The sequence below is a fragment of the Carassius gibelio genome, chromosome A14 (assembly GCF_023724105.1).
Source record: "Carassius gibelio isolate Cgi1373 ecotype wild population from Czech Republic chromosome A14, carGib1.2-hapl.c, whole genome shotgun sequence".
Taxonomy (NCBI): Eukaryota; Metazoa; Chordata; class Actinopteri; order Cypriniformes; family Cyprinidae; genus Carassius; species Carassius gibelio.
This window is the reverse complement of record NC_068384.1, coordinates 583,194-603,383: the sequence shown is the minus strand read 5'-3', so window position 1 is coordinate 603,383 and position 20,190 is coordinate 583,194. Positions and strand designations below refer to the sequence as shown.

Genomic DNA, 20,190 nt, shown 5'->3' with positions numbered 1-20,190 from the left:
CAGCTTTAAAGAAAGACAAAATTGTCCCCATGATATTAAGGAAACATTGTTAACTGCTTGCATATTTTATCTTATCATATTTACATCATCAGTATGTTTTATTTACACAAAGCTTGTACATTTGTTTTATTACTTGTTTGTTTAAAACTTGTTTGTTTTATTGCACATGGATCAATGTATACAGTACAAGCTAAAGATTCACACTGACTCTGAGCTACACTAGAATTATATCCACAAAATCCCTATAAAGATGTTTGTTTAGTCCAACTTGAATAAATGCAAAATTCCCAACGTCTGTCTTTCACTGTCTGTCCTTCTCCACACAATTGCCTTCACTTAAATCAACAGTGATCGTAATGAGGTGTGTGTCGATATGTGTGTGGCTGGCTGTCACAGTGGGCTTTCAGGAAAAGCCTGACCTGGCTGAGGGAGGATCAGTGGAGGGAAAGACATCATGCTGCCGGACCATACCTCTGATCTGATGCTTATCCGCCTGACAGTCTGACCCCAATCCATCTCCAGTACCGCAGCTCCAATTACAGACCTCTGGGCGTGCAGCGCTCGTGCATTGTTTGATTGATGCTGTAACTTTTGGAACATCTTAACACTACATAAAAATAAGGCTAGAAAAGGGCTATTTGTAGTGTTGTGCTTTGAGGGTTTTTAGTGCTCTTCAGTGGAGTGATTAATGCCATATAGTCTGCCTCCTGGGGTTTGTGTGCTATGAAACATATGTCTGCTTTGTTTATTCCCAATTCATCTCTGGATTGTTACGATAGGAGAGTTCTTAGTAAGGCATTTATCATATTCAAATGGCAACTATGCCCTAGATACTTGGCACTCAAGAGTGATAATGTCAGATCTTCTCTCCAGTGCTCAGTTCTTAATGTCAAAAAACCACCCATTTCGGTCTTGTGTTTGTCTCAAGTGAGCACTGTCACTAGATGCACTCTTTGAAGCACTGGGATTAGTTTATTTCTTTGCTTATTTTTTATTTTTTTTCAGTCCTCTATGGGCAGATGGTTGCTTTGTGATACATAATTGGTTATTATAATTATGCATTGTTGGTTCATTTTCCATGAGGCGCAATGGAAAGTCTTATTTTCTGTTGATATTATTATTTACTCCCTTTATTTCATTAATAATAATTTAGGTTAATGTATTAAATCAGTATTAACACGCGGTTCACATTCAGTTTACAGTTCCATAAGCTAATGACAAATTATCTGATTTTAGTATTACAAAGCATTTCTGTTACCATAAAACATATATATTTTTCTGGGAGCACTAGTTATTTTTCCAGCAGAAGGTCAAATTTGATTATTTCATTTTGAATCTTGAAAAGAGGTGAAATAATGTTCAGAAAATCTGCCCAGTATTGCTAAACTGAGAGGAAATTGTGGTTAATGAAGTTGGATGCATGACATCAGTGGTCTATTATTATAAGTAAATATTTTTTAATTGTTTTAACATATCAGTAGTTTTCCTGGTTATAGATTAGCCAAGGGCACACACACACACACACACACACACACACACACACACACACACACAAACAAATAGGATTGTCAATGCATATTTGCCATTTAAAGTTGAAATTCAGCAAAGAACGAACTGTGAACATACTGTGCTGTTCTGTATATTCTGGAAATTACCAGTGCTAGGGAGAATGGCTCAGTACTTTCAAAAGCATGCTACATTATTTAAATAATGTTAATGTTAGGATGTTTTATAAGATTTTATTTCATAGCACAGGAAAGAAAAATGTGCTTCATATTACCCACTTAATGTTAAATAAAGGTTCCTGCATATCTTACATACTTTAATAGATCACAGTGCTGTATTAAATGACCAGCACTGCACAGTAAATCAGTGGTTATAACTCCAATAGATTTCAATTAGGCATTGCTGTGTTTGCATTAGCTGGGAGCCAAATTGAATGTGACACCCTCACATTAAGCACAGATATCTAAGGGTAGACAGTGGGAGGGAAATTCCTGCTGATATTCACATTGTTTGTAGCTTGACACATTGAGGTTATGGCTAAATGTGTGCTTGACAATCGTGATGAAATCCAATGAATGTTACTAACAGATTCAGATAAAATGATAATTACCAGTGTATGTCTTTATTATGTGTAGCACATAGGGATATACTAAACATACAGTTACAGTTTGGGCAGTCTGATTTATATCTTTGTGATGTGATACCAACATGTGGTTATATTTATTTTTGCAGGAGATTTTACACAATGTTTACATATTATAAAACTATATAAAAATTAACTTTTACTTACTGTACACTGATTCTTTCCCCCCAATATGTTTTTAACGTTTCTGAAATAGGAATCTTATGCTCACCAAGGCTGCATTGCTTTATAACAAATATTTTGAAAATGTATTCCGATATAAAATTAGTATTTCTTTTTTAATACATTTCTAAATATAATTTATTTGTGTGATGTCATTCTTATAAGCTGATTTGGTGCTCAAAACATTTCTTATTATCATCATCGTCAATGTAGAAAGCAATACTGTGTTATATTCATGTGAAAATCATGATTTTTACAAGATTTCTAGTATTTTTATTTTTTTTTTGTAAACGGCTTCACTTTTATCATCATAATATCATTCTGTTTGGACATTGCTTCCCTTTGCTCTTATCCTCTGTAGAGATTGTTGTCATGGTGGTTGATTTGACTGCGGTGTGTGTCATTAATTAGCCTTATTTGAAAGTGTACTTAAGTTTATCTGTTTTTGTTCACTGATGTTGGGTCTCGTCTGTGTAATGTGTTGTAACCACTTTGGATTTATTAAAAGACATTCTTAATTGTGATATTTGTGTATTCTACAACAGAGCAGTTGTGACAACTGTCACTTTTCCCCAATTTAAAGTGTTAATTTCTATTAATACATAATAATAAAATAGCCCTCTTGACCTCACTTTATTTGATTCTTTTATTTTTTATTTGTAATTTGATGGACACAAACAAAATATTAGATCATACTAACGAACAAATCAAAACTCCAGCACCAGCTGCTTCACATTATATAACACTAGAGTTAAATCAAAAGGCTAAAAACAATTACACCTAAGAAAGACTGAATAAGCCTAATTTACAGCCCTTGTAAAATATATGAACACTAAGGCCCATACATAAGTTGAATTCTACATTACTTGGGAACCATAAACAACCTGCTCTTAAACTGAGCAGTTCAGTGTCAAAACTAATCTGCTTCCAGTATTATCAATGGAGCTGTTTATGCCACAACACAATTTGCGTGATTGGGATATTTTCTCCCAGTCATCTAAATGGCCAGAAGTGTCCCACTTCACATAAATTCACCCTTTTAATTAGGGGTGCGCACGGATAGTCGAACATTCGAATATTCGTTCTGCTCTAATTATTCGATAAATAAAAATGATATTCGAATTTCAAAAAAAAAAAAAAAAAAAAAAAGAAGTTCACAATAAAACCTACTTTGGTCACTTTCTGTGATTCTCCACGGCATATTTGAAGATGTATGCAAGCAAAAAATAATTAATGAATGAATAAGGGGCCGTTCACATATCACACCTAAAAACGTGCTGCTTTCTCTGGCAGAAGCGCTCCTGAGGCGTCTGCCGCTGCTAAGCAACAGTGGAAACTCTCTCCATGAAGACGTGGAAATTTCAGCAAAGGATAAATGGATTTTCAGTACAAAAAATCGCTTTCAGTAGCTCTGCTACTAAATTTATTTCAAAATGGCAATCCATATACAGCTATGATCAGCTGTTCTCATCTTGGCTGAGCTTTCAGCGTTGTTACGGGAAAGGATGAAGCTGAATGTTTAGTTCTTGTCACATGACCTGCAGTGCGCTTGCGGCATTCTGAAAAGTTTAGATGTTTTTAACCCGATGCGGTGCAGGCACACCTGGAAAAAACAGGCTTGTCGCACCGCGTGGGCATCGCGACCACGTCGCTTCCATTATGAGCACGCATACCACACAACCTACATTGGAAATAACGAACTTGAGCGCGCAAAACACGCACTATGTGAACGGCCCCTAAGAACTATGATCTTCTACAGTACTTCAGATATGCCGTGGAGAATCACAGAAAGTGACCGAATTCAAGAACATTGTTGCAGCATCTCTCAAGCAATGAATAAACACCGCTATCTTGGAGAATGCCCACTCGTCGGAAAAGGCTGAGCCAGTTCTTCTGCGATGATTACAGAGAGTCCAGCCGAGACGAGTGAGAACAGTTCTTGCTGGAGCCATGTATTCCAAGAGGATCCCATTCAGTAGTGAAACGAAAACATGAAGCGCCTCACAAAACTTATTAGCTTAGCACAGTGTTATTTGTTAGTCCTGACAACGTCTGTGGTGTCAGAGCGCGTTTTCTCTGTGTGAATTATTGTTAACAGACTAAGGGGGCCGACTTTCCCCCGATCATGTTTACATGCCCGTATTTCTTAACAAGAACATGTAAAACAATAGAAAAAAGCAACAAAAAAAAAAGATTTTCTGACAGTTTAAAAGTTTCAAAGTTAAGTGTAGGCTACGTTCTACAATAGCCTAATTGCTGCAAGCTGCTTTACGTTTTTTCTTTGTTCACTTTAAACATTAAAATTAATTTAAATAAACAAATATTCAAATATTCTTTTTTTTGTGAGCTCAAATATTCGAATGTGAAATTTGCGGAAAACGCCCATCCCTAATTTGAATGTCAGATTTAGTGCTTGATGCCACTTGTATAGCTTGGTATAAATGGTATAGCAGGATCAGTTCCACGCAAGGAACTGGTAAATGCATTATTGCACTGCTTTAGTTTGTTGCTGCCCTGCCCTGCCCTGTCCTGTAGGTTTAGGTATGGAAGATTATGATTTAACAAGTGGCCTGCATCAGGGCAGGTGTGGCAATGATGGATTGAAGTGCTTAGTAGAGCACTAGCAACCGGGACAGAGAGTAATCAGTGTGTACAGAGAGCTGGCCAGAGTAAGCAGAACAGATACATCAATGCACAGCAGAGTAGAGCGGGGTCACGTGCATGCAAATCCACCTATATTTACAGATGACAGAGGTCTCTTTACTTAAGCACCAACACAAAGGTAACATTCTTCTTACTCCAAGTTTTGCTATTTTTTGATTTATGACTCAGGGCACAATGTAAGGTGTGCTTATAGTTTTTTTTTTGTGTGTTTATTTATATATATATATATATATATATATATATATATATATATATAATTTTCTTTTCTTTTTTTTTTTTTTGTAGGGAATGATGACTCTATATATATCTACAGTATGCACCTGTTTGCACAGATGTGTTAATTAATTTATTGCATGTTAAAGCATTGTCATTTGCATGATTTCTTTAAGTAGGCATTTCTATTGTGCACTTTTAATGTCTCACCTCATTTATTATATGCTGCCTTGCACTTTTTTATTGAACCCTTTTTTTTTTGTGTGCATCCCACTGATTTTTCAGACAATGCTCCAGTTGCACCAGAATATATGGCACATTAATGCAGAGAGAGACAGAAGTCCTCATCCTAAAAGCCTATAATGTTGTTTATGGTGTTTTCACTACAACAACACAGATGAGTTTGAAGCATCCCGTAAGCTACAGAATGCTGAAGTATGAATGAGGCTGTCAAGTAATAACTAAAAAGCCATTACACAGCTTTTTAGTTTAGTTTGGAAAATGTTAAATTGGTTTTTAAAAAGTGAATTGTGTATGTGGCTATTCAAGCAAGCTAAACTTTTTTTTGGAAATAATGTTCCAATAATGATTTATAAAAAAATAAAAATTAATGAAATCACTTTATTGCTCTAACGGTGGAATTTTCTTAATCTGTTAAATAACTCTGTATGTGTAATTGAAGTGTTCCAAACGATTAGCCACTCAACACGATCAGGCTAATCTGGGATGTGTCAGCCTCTGCAGCTATTCAATGTTTGCTCACCCTGACCCATTTCCTTTGAATGAATCCAAGCTATAGTTGGGGGAAAAAAGAAACTCTTTGATCTTCTAATGAAAGGACAGTCATCCAGATATTTCTGTTCTGAATTTGTCTGCACACTTTGGTGTCTCTGTGAGCTCTCAGCTCTCTAGGTGAAGTACGTAGTTTGAATAATTAGGCTTTGCTTTCAAAATCTCAGTCTCCTCCTCCATTCTGCTTCCTCCTTTTAGTGTCATCCATCATTCAGTTCTCAGCGCTGCCATTGGTCATTACTATGCCTGTTCGCTCTGCATGACGGCGTTCAAACAAAGTCTGCTACCCAACTTTGATCCTGTTTTGCCTTTTATTTAAGGATGATAAGAACACCTAAAACCTCTTCTACATATATCCTGATGGGTGATGCGATTGAACGGGAATCTGCATTCTTGTTTGAGTGCAGAGCAGTGCTTGTCTTTTTCCTGGGATTAGAGAGAGGGTTAAAGGCTAGCTCAGCATTGAGGTTTTTTAGATGTAGAGCTATTTCCAGACTGCTCTGCTGGAGGATGACTAGAAGAAGCACTGGATTCATTATTCAGAAGGCAGCAGAGTAGTACACAGCAGCACAGTCTGTCAGGCCAAGATTACCTTTGTGCATTCCTCCAACATGCGAGGTGAGTTTAAGGTTTGAGTCTCTACCCCGAGGCATGAAACCAACCTGTCTGAAAGTAGGGTTGTACAGGCCAAATTATCAGGTAGTCTGTGGAGTTGTGAAGTGCGAGAGCATAGAACACAGGCTTAGATTACAAGTGATCGCTGAGAATGTAGGGTAGGCTTTACATTAAAAAAGGATCAGAGGATCTTTTTAGGTTCGTTGAAGCTGGGTTTCATGGCTGTGGCCACATTAAGTTAATGTTTCCCCATATGGGAAAAGAATATGATTTCATGTCTATATTTAAAAAAAAATACATAAAATATCCCAAAATATATTGCTAATGTGGATATTAGAAAAGAAACAACAAAAGAAAATCACAGATCTTTATTAAATATATTACTTTATTGAGTATAAATCAATATTTTATGAAAAGGATTTTTCATTTCTGTACCTGAAATTTGTTCAGTTGTATTTATTTATGCCATTGCTAATTGATTTGTTTGTTCCTATTTTATTACTGACTATTTACTTGTCTTTAACAATTTATCAATGTGTGAAATATACATTGGTGCAGTTGATTTTGCTCTTGTATTTTTGTTAAAAACATTCCTCAAGTTCCTGTTGGCCTGAGGGTTCTGTAGGCTACTGCTTTTTGCTCATGTTATTCGGATGCAACAGAATGCTTCTTAGAAAGCCACAAAATAAATGTATTTAACATCCAAAACTTTAAGTTCATTTTATAACCTAATTGGAATTGAAAATAGGAATAGTTAAGTAGAATCGGAATTTATAAATTCAAATGTTACCTAACACTACTTAAGAAGCAAAGAGAACAATTAATTAGGTTTGTTGGAGTGCAAAAAGCTCTGTCAATACTAACTCAATTGAAAGACTCCCAGTCAGTGAAACAAAATGGACATTCAATGTTTAAGGATGAAACTGTTTCTTAAGGCCAGACAGACGGCAGAATCTCCATTACTCCAGACCAGACACAATACACCTTAACATTAGGGTCATTCAATTTCCTACTCTGCTCTTCAAAGGGGGCCAAGTGATTTGTTTTCAGTGTGTATTTAAGAAGAAGCCTCAATCTCCCCCGGAGAAGTTTAGCATTTAAATTGGTTGATCCAAGCACATTTTACCACAGCTGTTTTTGAAGCACCGTGCTGATGAAAAAATCAAAGGTAACGTGCAAATGCATGACCTTTCCCCGGCTGAATAGCAAATCGTGTCTGAAGAGCTTGTTTTTGCTGACATTCATCTTTATTTTATACAGTTTTGCAAAACTTTGGTACTTGGTGAGAAGAAATGTCACACATTTATTATAATAAAAACCTCACCACATGTCTATAGGTGAAATTAAAAATAAATGATAAAAGGTTGAGAGACAGAAAGAAAGTGACAACTGCTTTATAGACCTTTGTAGTGGTTGATTAATTATTATTAGGAGTGCATTATCTTTTATTATTTATTAATGACAAATTATTATTGATATAATATTATGAATGGAACCTTGCTCATGACATTCCGGGTGGGGGTGGTTTGGGAGGATACTGGACAAAAATTAAGAATTTAACTTAGTACAGGAGCATGTTTTATCCTGGGAACTTTTTAATAATTTGTTTCCTCATTTTAGGTTATTTGTTTCCGGCTTGTACTAATTAATTCCCTTGTTGTAGGTAAATGTGACCAGTTTGTTCATTCATATAATACTATCTTGGCATCTACACCAATGGATGGTAATGTTGTGTTTATTGTAAGTACTGCAGTTATGGTCTGCACAGTTATTGATTATTGGCCAAAGTTTTAATATCATGCAAAACTGTAAAGAATGACTGATGCATTATCAAATACTGAGGAACTCAAAGGGAACAGTGGTGAAGTGTTCATCAAATGTCTATAGAGGGGCGCTTCCAGGACTCAAAATGTTAGCTTGAGGTGCTCTTTGGATGGGATAATCATAAGATAGAACAAATAGGAAATTCCAAGGCACTCTCTTTAAGAAAAATTAAAAAGCCTTTATTTTATGGATTGGTCATCATAAACCTTTAAAAACTCTGATGCGTTTCGGCATAAAAGCCTTCGTCAGGGAGTCAACAGTTTCCAAAACAAGAGTCCTTCTGTGGTGAAGTGTTATTGGCAAAAGTCGGGAAACCAAAATCATGAATTGGCTTGCTGAATGTCAATCTTTCCTCAAACATTATTCAATCAAATTTGAAAGTACAGTGAATTTAGATCATATAGTGACATGATTGACAGCATGTTGCCTTGGTAAGGTTGTGCAAATTAAGCATACTAGCTAAGGGGGGAAATTAAGTAAAAGTACATGGCAGTGCACAAGGGACATGTCCGTGATTGGTTACAGTGTTCAGCCATTGCAAAAACATGTTTGGGTTAATCTCAATTGGATCCACAATTATAATCTTGATTATTTAGTTGATTTAATTATGCAGTCCTAATATACAGTATGTTGTTTTTTTGTTTCAGTGTTTTCTGCAAGACCAGTGTGAGTTTAAGGAGATTTTATTCATTAAACAATTCAATCTGAATAAAAATAAATAAATAAATCTAAATGGTTAAATTGTTGTAGAGGCTAAAACATTGCAGTTTATTTCCAAATAATTATTATTTATGTAATGATTTATTAGTGTTGTTAAATAAGGTGGCAGAAAAAAAGGCAGGATTACTGAACAGATGTTTTTCTGTGGAAATGCGCACACTTTTTTTTCTCTTGGCATCTACGAATGTGTTTGGATCTTTTTTGTTAGTGTTTAATATAGTGCAGTTGCTATGCATTCAGTAAGTAATTACTTTTGGATTATTTAGCTATGCAATTTAATAACATATGGTTAACGATTTCACTGATGATTGTTCCCTTTAAAGAACAATTAATAAAAATTGATAAATATCAAAAGCGGAACACTGGCTCGCAGCAGCATTGTGACAGACAGGTATTGGTATGATTTGTCTTTACTGGGGTCTTGGCGAAGTGTTACATTGGAAACAGAAAGCTGATGTCAGTTTCAGACAGAATGGCTTGAGGGTGATCATGTCACAGAAAACGTCTCTCATTTTAGTCTAAAATTCATGTCTGACAAATTCGGAGAAAGTTACATGCTTGTTACTGACAAATAACAACAATTCAAATCTAGATAATTCTATCCACTGAACTTATTCAAGAATTAACAAATAGAAATCAGACTGAAGGAAAAAACACCAAGAGGGACTGAAATCTTTCCCAGTTTGGTTTTAGTGCCAGGGAACACTTTCAGCTCTGTGGCGCTGTGACTTTGATTAAATGCTTGTGCTCTGCTTTACGCTGGACCCTTAATGCCTCCTGAATAGCCTGTCATGCCAGGTAGACACATTTCACTATTATGTTTGATTTATAGTCTTATTCTGCCAGCTCATCCACAACTCTTATTCCAACCCATTCTCACTCCAAAGGCGTCAAAAACCGAAGCATGGTCAAGCGCCCCTAGCGTCACTTATGACGCCAAATGTGCCTCTCGGCGTCGACTATCGAAGCACTACGACCTTCATTGCTTTCAGTGGGAAACTTTTGGCGTCAGAATTCGACACGAGGACATGAGATGTTTATCGCTATGAAATCACGTTCAAGAAGTCTCATTCAGCACACATCGCGCGATACTTGCTATCATTTCCACAGTTTGGGTGAGTAGTCGTATATACGCTCTTTTAATGCCTTTTATAAAATGTATTCTGTCTTCTTTATTAATCAGATTAGTGCCATATGTTTAATCGCTGTATTATATCGGTCATCCGCGGCTGTCTTTGAGTTTCATTGCGTTTAAATAAATGAACACAGCTGCTAATTAGTGTGATTAAACTCTATCTGTCACGTGACGTGCCATAGACCTTCGATCCGTTTTATATTATTATTAATTTCAGGATCAATGATGTAAGTTGTATTTGTAGTAAAATCATGGTAATCACGACACAATAGTAATAAATGAAATGTGAAGTTAAAACACAGTAAATGGGACATTAGTAACTGTAACTGTAGTTTTACTATGATATATTAATAATCAATACAACAATACAATAATCACCAAACCAGCTATGTTTGTATCACTGTAATGTTAGTGTTTTTATGTGCTTTTATATGACAGAAATCACAGTAATCATGTGTTCTGTACCATGCTTTTAATACCTTTTAATGTGAATCCAAAAAAAAAACAAAACATCAAATTAAAAATAAATAATAAAACATGTATTTTTCCATCTTGCAGTTCATTCATATCAGTTTATATATATATATATATATATATATATATATATATATATATATATATATTTATATTTATTTATTTATATATATATATATATATATATATATATATATATATAAATATTTTGCTCACAGATCATTATTAACATTCTGTATATAATTCAATTTTATTTTCTCTCCCCTTTTTTATTATTTTTATTTTTAGCTGAAAAGACGTAAAGGCAGTCAGCCCAGTGGTGTTTCTGGAGAGGGATTCCTTCAGAAATGGAGAAGACAGAAAGCTGCGGAGGCAGATATTTGCAGCAGTTAGTCTGTGATAGTTTGTCCCTTTTATCAAACATTCCTGCTGTTATAATTTGTACAGCATTTGTTGTTTCTTAAACTGTTGCACTGTCCAAATACCCACACTTGCCATCTTTTCACTTGACCACTTGATTACTTATTTGACGTCTTTCCTGTATTTGGCCTAGTGTTCGAGTGAGCATGATGACCACGAGTGTGTGTCGAACTTTTCATGACCTGATGACTGTGTTTCCCAATCCTGATCCTGGAGAACCCCAGCACTGCACGGTTTTGGTGTCTCTCTTATCTGCCTTGGAGTCTTCACTGATGAGCTGATGAGTTGAATCAGGTGTGTTTGATCAGGGAGACATCTCAAATGTGCAGTGTTGGGCTTCTCCAGGACCAGGATTGGGAGCCACTGCCTTATGGGACACTTATGTGTTTAAAGAGATTTTTAATATCTAATTATCAATATTTCACATACTGTACTAAACACATCACAGTCTTAATAATCCAGTTTAACACTTGTATGATATTGTACAAGCCCCAGGACGGTCTCATCTGACACTATCAAAAGAATTCATATGACTATAGCTTGTTATTAATTACTTGCTTTCAATAATGGATTCATTTAACATTTAATTTTACAGCATCTTTACAGAGGCTGCTTTTATGGTCTAAACAAAACACAGTGTAATGTATAAGTTGAATGTAATGTAATATTTCTGTTTTACAGGATTGTTTGAGGATAACACTGCAGTTCTCCATCATGCACAAGGACTTACCTCGTTAACTCTTTATCCCCCACACACACAGATATGGTCCCTGGATCAGTGATTAGACTTTGCAGTGGTTTGATTTTTGCAGAAGATGTAACTTTGTTTTATTTATAAGCTCATAATGAATACATTACAGAACCAGTGATGAAAACAATAGTTAAAAATAGTATTTTTCGTATTGATAAAGCATTTTGTTCTCTTTTTCAAGCTTCATACAGTTAACTTTTTAGACTTTAATTAAGAGTTTTAGTAAAGGAGATATTCATACACAGTCATCCCCTAGCTCCAGTCATGAAGTGAATTCATGATGTTATGTCAAAGCTAGCAGGTGTTTGTTTTCCTGAACACTTTCTCTGTCTTCCATTGTTCAGACAATCAGTGTTTATTTGATGCTGTGCTGATTGAGTTTTATAGATGATATTGCACACTTGACATGCATGTCTTCATGGTGTTTTTTTGTGAGTTTGAAACATTTACATTGTGTTGTATAACATTTTGGTCAATTTAATTTTTTTAATAAAATTGATCTTTTTCCATTGTTCTCTGAAAGACATACTGTATTTACTGTTTTGTTTTTTAATAAAAGCATTTTCATTTGCATACTGAAAATAGTTAATGTTTACAACATAACTGCCTTTTTATTCTTTATGGTGGCAAAAACGAGCTTGGTGACAGAGGATGCAGTGTAGTAATTTGGGCATGTTGTCTTTAAATGAGTTTGACATATCAATAAATAATGGAAGATCCTTACAAAAATATGCATGTTTATTATGCTTTATGTATTTATGTGTTCATTCATTCATTCATTCATTTATAATTTCTGTTTTTATTCCTAGGGTTCAAATGGTAGAGAATGGTAAATCACAGAAACACAAATGTGAACAATTTTAACTTTAAAACACAATGTAATATACAATGTAAATTTTAGAAGCACGTCATTTGATTAGTAAATATATTTGTCTTTGGTCAAAAAAAAAAATATACAAATCTTAAAAATGTGTCTTATATTTAATGAGAGGAATCTATCTGTTGGATACAACTGCGACTGCTGGGCATGTGCACATCAATATTGCCCAGTTTTTGTCAAGCTGAACAACGGAGGAAGGTGAAGACGTTAATAAAACAGAATCTAATAAGTAGCAAGCTTAATCTATTGTTAACCGAATCTATCCCTTCAGCCGAAAAACGAAAGACATCTGTCATACATGGATAAGGAAATGTGACGCTGCTGCTCAGCTTAGATGTCATTGGCTATGACTTTTCAGGACAGTCTGTGGTTGGACTATCTTTTAACCCATATTAAACAGCGCATCATGTTAAAAAGTATGTTTTGCTCCTATCATCACATTAGTAATATATTAAGTCAACAATGAAGTGTTGCTATCTTGACAAAAATGACATCTTTAGCGAGATCCTAATCCTAACCCTAAGCATAACTTCAATGAACTACAAAAAACAGCCCCCTAGTGTTGCCTTTCTATAGATAGAACGACGGAGGCTTGTGGGTAATGTAGTTTAAAACTTTTTATTAACGAAACTAAATAAATTATTTATTTTAAGGTAAACTGGATATCTAAATATGTTTATTGTGCAAACATCTGTGATATATTTGAGAGGCAGGCTGAAATGTGGTATTTTACAGTGAGCAATATTTAAAATGCTTTTATGCCAGCTTTCCACTTATTTCTGAAAACTGAGCTCAACATTATTTTATCAGCATAGCATAAGTAATAATCCTGCCCATTTTCTCTTTGATATGTTAATTGGACTCTGATTTACAGCCATTTGAAATGTACAGTTTTGGGCTCTTCCGGGGGGTGCTACTGGGCCCCTGGGGGTAGCAGGGCAGTAAAACCTACATATATGTATTCTCCTCATCATGAACAACAAACTGAGCTGAGTCACATTTATATCTGACAGTTTTCACAGTCCTCTGTTTTCTATTCTATTCATCATGGCTATTATACCTTTTGACAGCACATTGTGAGGCCATCTGATGAAACATGGAAAAATTATAAAGAAATGATTTAATAATGAAAATAATAGATTATTTCTTTGATTTTTGAAGTAAATGGCAAGAAATATAATGGATGAACCTGCAACAACTTGCCATTATCTATTCCCCACTGTAAAGCAGTAATCAAGGACAATGTATACACATTGTGATACTTCACTATTACACAAGGACAAATTCATGCAGTGCTAAGAATATTAATTTATATATATATATATATATATATATATATATATATATATATATATATATATATATATATATATATATTAGCATTATATATAACTAATTAGCCGAAATCAGTGTAAAAATGTCCTCCTCACCCCCGTATCTTGCTCCTCAGGTGCTGGACATCAGTAATGTGCGTGCTCTTGGTTTTAATGCAGTACAAGATCCACGTTGATCATTCCTGCTACATTCTCAGTTATCTGTCAAGTGCTTGTAACAATAAAGCCCATGGCACCATCTTGTAATGCAGAATAATTCTGTAATTCCCTGTATTTCACAAAAAATGTGCATATTTGTTACTAAAATATAAAAAAATACTTTCTGGTGTACTGATGTCCCAGATGTTATTAATCCGATCAAAAATGTTTATGTCTTAAATAAAAAAATAATCCCAATAATTAATATGTCGTTTTTCCAAGTCTAAAATAAACACATATGAGCCTACCTAGTAAAAGGATGTATTTACCAAGAATCTTCAGAACACAATATTCACCATTTTCATTTTATTGAAGCATAGACTCTAAAGTTGATAAAGTAGCATCAAGACAAATAAGATTCAATGAAAATAATTATCATCAAAGATACATTAACCTCATATATAAATCAGTTCACACAGATGAGTGATGAAATGTCCTTAAAAGTCACACAGTCCCATCCAGTCAACTGTGATACAGATCATGTGATACATATAAGACATGTGATACTGTTCCAGAAAATAATGATTCCCATCATCACATCTAAACTGGTTTCATCTCCCCATCGTGATCTTCTTCTCTCGTGTCTGGAAACAGTTTGTGGTTGATGTCCAGCACTGATGTGGTGTAGCTTGTTCTCAGCCAGAGGATCTCTCAGTCCTAAGATCCCAGACCTGAAGTGAAACACACAATCCAGATCAAGTTGTTTAATGGACAGAGAGCGCAGCTTATGTTCTGTGTGATTTTAGCAGGGTGACCAACTATGACCCTTGTAGTACTGTACACTTACCATTCTTCAAGCTGTTTTAAGACCTTTTGAGAAGCTTTTTCTCTGAAGACAATTTACCACATCCTCTTCTTTCACTCCTTTCAAGAGCATCACTTGGTCAAAACCCCTCGTTTGGCTGAAGAGATCATCTGTACCAATAAAAATACTGCAATAATAATGTCATTCTGCAAGAATTAAGAAAAAGTTACAGAGGCAAAGATCTTGCTCATTAGACTGCATTAGCATGTGTAGTTCTCAGAGACTCTAGAATTCATCTATTGTTGCAGTAAATGTGTTTTTTTTTCCTCTAGAATCTTTCTCCAAAGTTCCTGACTTCTCTCACAAATGTGTTTTAGTCGGTGCAGTGTAAGGCCTGGCTTCAAACCAATCAACTATCAATTCACAATTTATAACATAACATTTACAAAACAATGAAATAATGTCAATTGGTGTTTATATCAACTAAACCAATTTCGTGATACTTGTCTACTTTTAAAACAGGTGGTGTGTTTTTAAAAACATAATATTAAAAATGTCCAGTCACACTTTGCTAACATGCTGTAATTGTAATAGTATAAAACGAAATCAAGGCTGACATGACCAATTCTGTGAGAGATCATCATAAAATGTTGTATAACACATCATTGCTTCAACACACACATACCAGAGGACTTCTGTTTGTTTGAGCACAAGATGGCCGTCTTCATTTCTCATCCTGAGCAAATCATTTCCTTGGTCTTCCTTCTCTTCTGTCAAACAAGAAAATCTCTACTTACTCTGTGTGCAATTAATGTTGCTCATTAAACATAATTAAGTTAATTAAAGTAAGATTCAGACCAGAGCATTTGATGAGTAAATGTTGATTAAAAAAATATTCTAAACAAATGTACCTGGGAAGAGCTGATCATGGCAAGATTCGCTGAGACTCAGTAATAGCTCTTTTAGGTTTTAGGAAGGTTTGTGAGGGTTGGCTCTTAAAATAGCTGTTGAGCTCGATATTTTAGACCTGAAAAAGAAGAACAGCATTATCTGGAAAAAATCCTGTAAGACAGAAGGAAGGAAATATTATTAATTACGTGCAACTTGTACATTACACCTCTGTAAAGATGCTGTATAATTAAATGTTAAATGCATCCATTATTGAAAGCAAGTAATTAATAACAAGCTATAGTCATATGAATTCTTTTGATAGTGTCAGATGAGACCGTCCTGGGGCTTGTATAATATCATACAAGTGTTAAACTGGATTATTAAGACTGTGATGTGCGACCGTGTTTAGGGATCATTTTTAAGACTTTGACCCTGTCCAGATACCCACACTTGCAGTCTTGGCCACTTGAGAGTGTGTGTACGTGACAGTGTGTGAACGAGACTGTCCCCGGTCTTAATAATGCCAAAGCACAGCGTCCTTAACACACACTAAACCTCTCCAATACTGCTCCGGAGCGCTATACAAAGCTTAGTGTATCCCATCATGCATCATGTTTTGGAATAAATCGTCAGACTTTTTGCCGAGGTCTCACAAAAGGTCATGGAAAGCTGTCCAATGTACAGTATGTGAAATATTGATAATTAGATATTAAAAATCTCTTTAAACACATAAGTGTCCCATAAGGCAGTGGCTCCCAATCCTGGTCCTGGAGAACCCCAACACTGCACATTTGAGATGTCTCCCTGATCAAACACACCTGATTCAACTCATCAGCTCATCAGTGAAGACTCCAAGGCAGATAAGAGAGACACCAAAACCGTGCAGTGCTGGGGTTCTCCAGGATCAGGATTGGGAAACACAGTCATCAGGTCATGAAAAGTTCGACACACACTCGTGGTCATCATGCTCACTTGAACACTAGGCCAAATACAGGAAAGACTTCAAATAAGTAATCAAGTGGTCAAGTGAAAAGATGGCAAGTGTGGGTATTTTGACAGTGCAACAGTTTAAGAAACAACAAATGCTGTACAAATTATAACAGCAGGAATGTTTGATAAAAGGGACAAACTATCACAGACTAACTGCTGCAAATATCTGCCTCCGCAGCTTTCTGTCTTCTCCATTTCTGAAGGAATCCCTCTCCAGAAACACCACTGGGCTGACTGCCTTTACGTCTTTTCAGCTAAAAATAAAAATAATAAAAAAGGGGAGAGAAAATAAAATTGAATTATATACAGAATGTTAATAATGATCTGTGAGCAAAATATTTAGATATAAAATATATATATATATATATATAAACTGATATGAATGAACTGCAAGATGGAAAAATACATGTTTTATTATTTATTTTTAATTTGATTTTTTTTTTTTTTTTGGGTTCACATTAAAAGGTATTAAAAGCATGGTACAGAACACATGATTACTGTGATTTCTGTCATATAAAAGCACATAAAACACTAACATTACAGTGATACAAACATAGCTGGTTTGGTGATTATTGTATTGTTGTATTGATTATTAATATATCATAGTAAAACTACAGTTACAGTTACTAATGTCCCATTTACTGTGTTTTAACTTCACATTTCATTTATTACTATTGTGTCGTGATTACCATGATTTTACTACAAATACAACTTACATCATTGATCCTGAAATTAATAATAATATAAAACGGATCGAAGGTTTATGGCACGTCACGTGACAGATAGAGTTTAATCACACTAATTAGCAGCTGTGTTCATTTATTTAAACGCAATTAAACTCAAAGACAGCCGCGGATGACCGATATAATACAGCGATTAAACATATGGCACTAATCTGATTAATAAAGAAGACAGAATACATTTTATAAAAGGCATTAAAAGAGCGTATATACGACTACTCACCCAAACTGTGGAAATGATAGCAAGTATCGCGCGATGTGTGCTGAATGAGACTTCTTGAACGTGATTTCATAGCGATAAACATCTCATGTCCTCGTGTCGAATTCTGACGCCAAAAGTTTCCCACTGAAAGCAATGAAGGTCGTAGTGCTTCGACAGTCGACGCCGAGAGGCACATTTGGCGTCATAGAAGTGACGCTAGGGGCGCTTGACCATGCTTCGGTTTTTGACGCCTTTGGAGTGAGAATGGGTTGCTTATTCTCATCATGGGTGGGCCCTGCCCCACTGCTACTGCTATCTCTTCAATGCTTCTAATAAAGTGAGCTCAGACTAAAAGCCTGGAATGCAGGGATAACTGTCTGTTTGCGATATTCTTTTTTTAATTTTCTTTTATCACAGCCTGTTTGGTCTTTCAGTTTACACAGGCCTCTTGCCTTAATGATGCACTCTTAGAAAAAAATGCACAAAGCTGTCTCTGGGGCAGTGCCCTTTTAAAAAGTGTACCATTTAGTTACTAATATGTGAACTTTCAGTAATATGTAGCTTTTAGGTATTGATATGCACCATTTTTGGGGGGGGGGTAAATAAGGCACAAAGGTAGCTGTAATACTGTACAACTTCATAATCATCAGGAAGAAGGAGGCGGGAACCGGCGGACAATCAAAATTAACTTTAATTACAAAATAAAGACAAAACAGCACGACAGCCCCTCGCAGACGACTGTCATGCACAAATAAAAACCAAACACAAAATAAAGCCCAGGCCTGGTCCTCTCTCGTCCTTCACTGTAGTCGCTCCTCTTTTGTATCCTTCCAATCTCCTCCGTGGGAATCGAGACTGGTGAGTGTCGCAGGTGTCGCTGATTTCCAATCACTCCACCGGCCTCGCTCTGTTCCCACGGCTCTTGGCCCCGCCCCACTTGTCACAGTAGTGTTTTATACTGAAAACGAATAACTAAATCAAACACCTTCCCGTTGTTTTCTTTATTATTCAATTGGAAATATTCTATTAAGTCTGATTTTAAATAAGAGGCTTAAGAAATTTATTTTATATTTCACATAATATTTTGGGCTGTTTTGAAAGATGTGGCAGTGGCTCTTAAATACTGAACTTGAAGTAAAATACAGTTATAGTCCACTGGTAACTGCTGGGTTATTCCATGCTCCAGAGGGTTATTCCAACTGTGACATTTTCTCTCAAGTGATTGGATGTGATACCGTCTGGCAATGTCAATGGAAGGAGAGCTGAGGTGGGGTGTCTAAATTGGCACAGGATAATCAAGAATGGTGTTATAATCTGTTTTAGAAGCGGGAGCGACAATACGTACAAAAGCTCTTCAAGACAGCAAAGATATTCTGCAAAAAATTACATGCTCAAATAATGTTAATGCATCATTTCCATTACCATCAAATGTGCTGTGTTCTTACTAATAGAGGAGTTTATATTTTATATTCTGTTTTTTTTTTTTCAACTATTTGTGTCGTGATTAAATATAATATTTTAATAGCTCTTTCAGGCATGCACAAACTATTATGTGTATTTCACAGTCATCTGTTACAGTAACATGCTCATGGTGTCTCAAAGGGTCCTCTGTTTACCACAGAATGCATACATGCAATTTCCTTTTCATTATTTACTGAAATTCAATACCAAACCCCATTTTTCTGGTACAATTTAGTCTCATTTATCAAATATGACAGTTTATGTTATACTCTTGTCATGGGCAGAGGGATGTATTTTTTATTTCTTTTTGATAAATGATAAATGTTGATGTGAGAACAGCAATTTACTCAAAACGTTTTGAGAGATGATTTTAAGAATATAAAAAACTAGAAAAGACTAATTCTCTGTTGAAAGGAAACAATAGCCTACATAAATTATTTATTTGTCTTACTATTACTGGAAAACATTGTTTGATTGATGGCAACCAGAATAGATAACAGTGTGTTTGATCAATTTTGTTTGTCGAAACTAAAGAAAAATATGTTTATTGATTTACATTTGGCTCATATAACTTTCATAAAGGCAGAATAGTAATACTGTATAATTATATGTCAGCATACATTTGTGTCAGTGCAGGTTCATAGAATATCTTCATGTTTATGCCCTTCTTAGCTCCTCGTTATGAAAAAAAGGATAATATAGATTTTCATACAGATATTTGCAGTAGCATTAACAGTAAAATAGGATGTCATTTCAGTCGCTCCATCTAATATTAATCAAAACGGCCCACTAAAACATCTTGTTAAATCATAGAATGACTTGCCATTGAG

The 20,190-nt window shown here is 35.3% G+C and overlaps 1 protein-coding gene and 2 long non-coding RNA genes across 3 annotated transcripts in view; 2 read left to right on the top strand and 1 right to left on the bottom strand.

Annotated features, from left to right (window-relative positions):
- Window positions 1-20,190, top strand: part of LOC128027581 (teneurin-3-like) — a 110,408-nt gene that overhangs the window by 31,401 nt on the left and 58,817 nt on the right. The gene's annotated exons all lie outside the window — the stretch shown is intronic.
- Window positions 10,081-12,633, top strand: LOC128027583 (uncharacterized). The gene is made up of 3 exons (XR_008186764.1): window positions 10,081-10,254; window positions 11,037-11,136; window positions 11,302-12,633. It is a non-coding gene; the product is annotated as an uncharacterized LOC128027583 (long non-coding RNA).
- Window positions 14,654-18,145, bottom strand: LOC128027582 (uncharacterized). Its single transcript, XR_008186763.1, has 6 exons — window positions 17,921-18,145; window positions 17,112-17,211; window positions 15,988-16,138; window positions 15,762-15,846; window positions 15,119-15,246; window positions 14,654-15,002 (listed from the first exon to the last, which is right to left on the bottom strand). It is a non-coding gene; the product is annotated as an uncharacterized LOC128027582 (long non-coding RNA).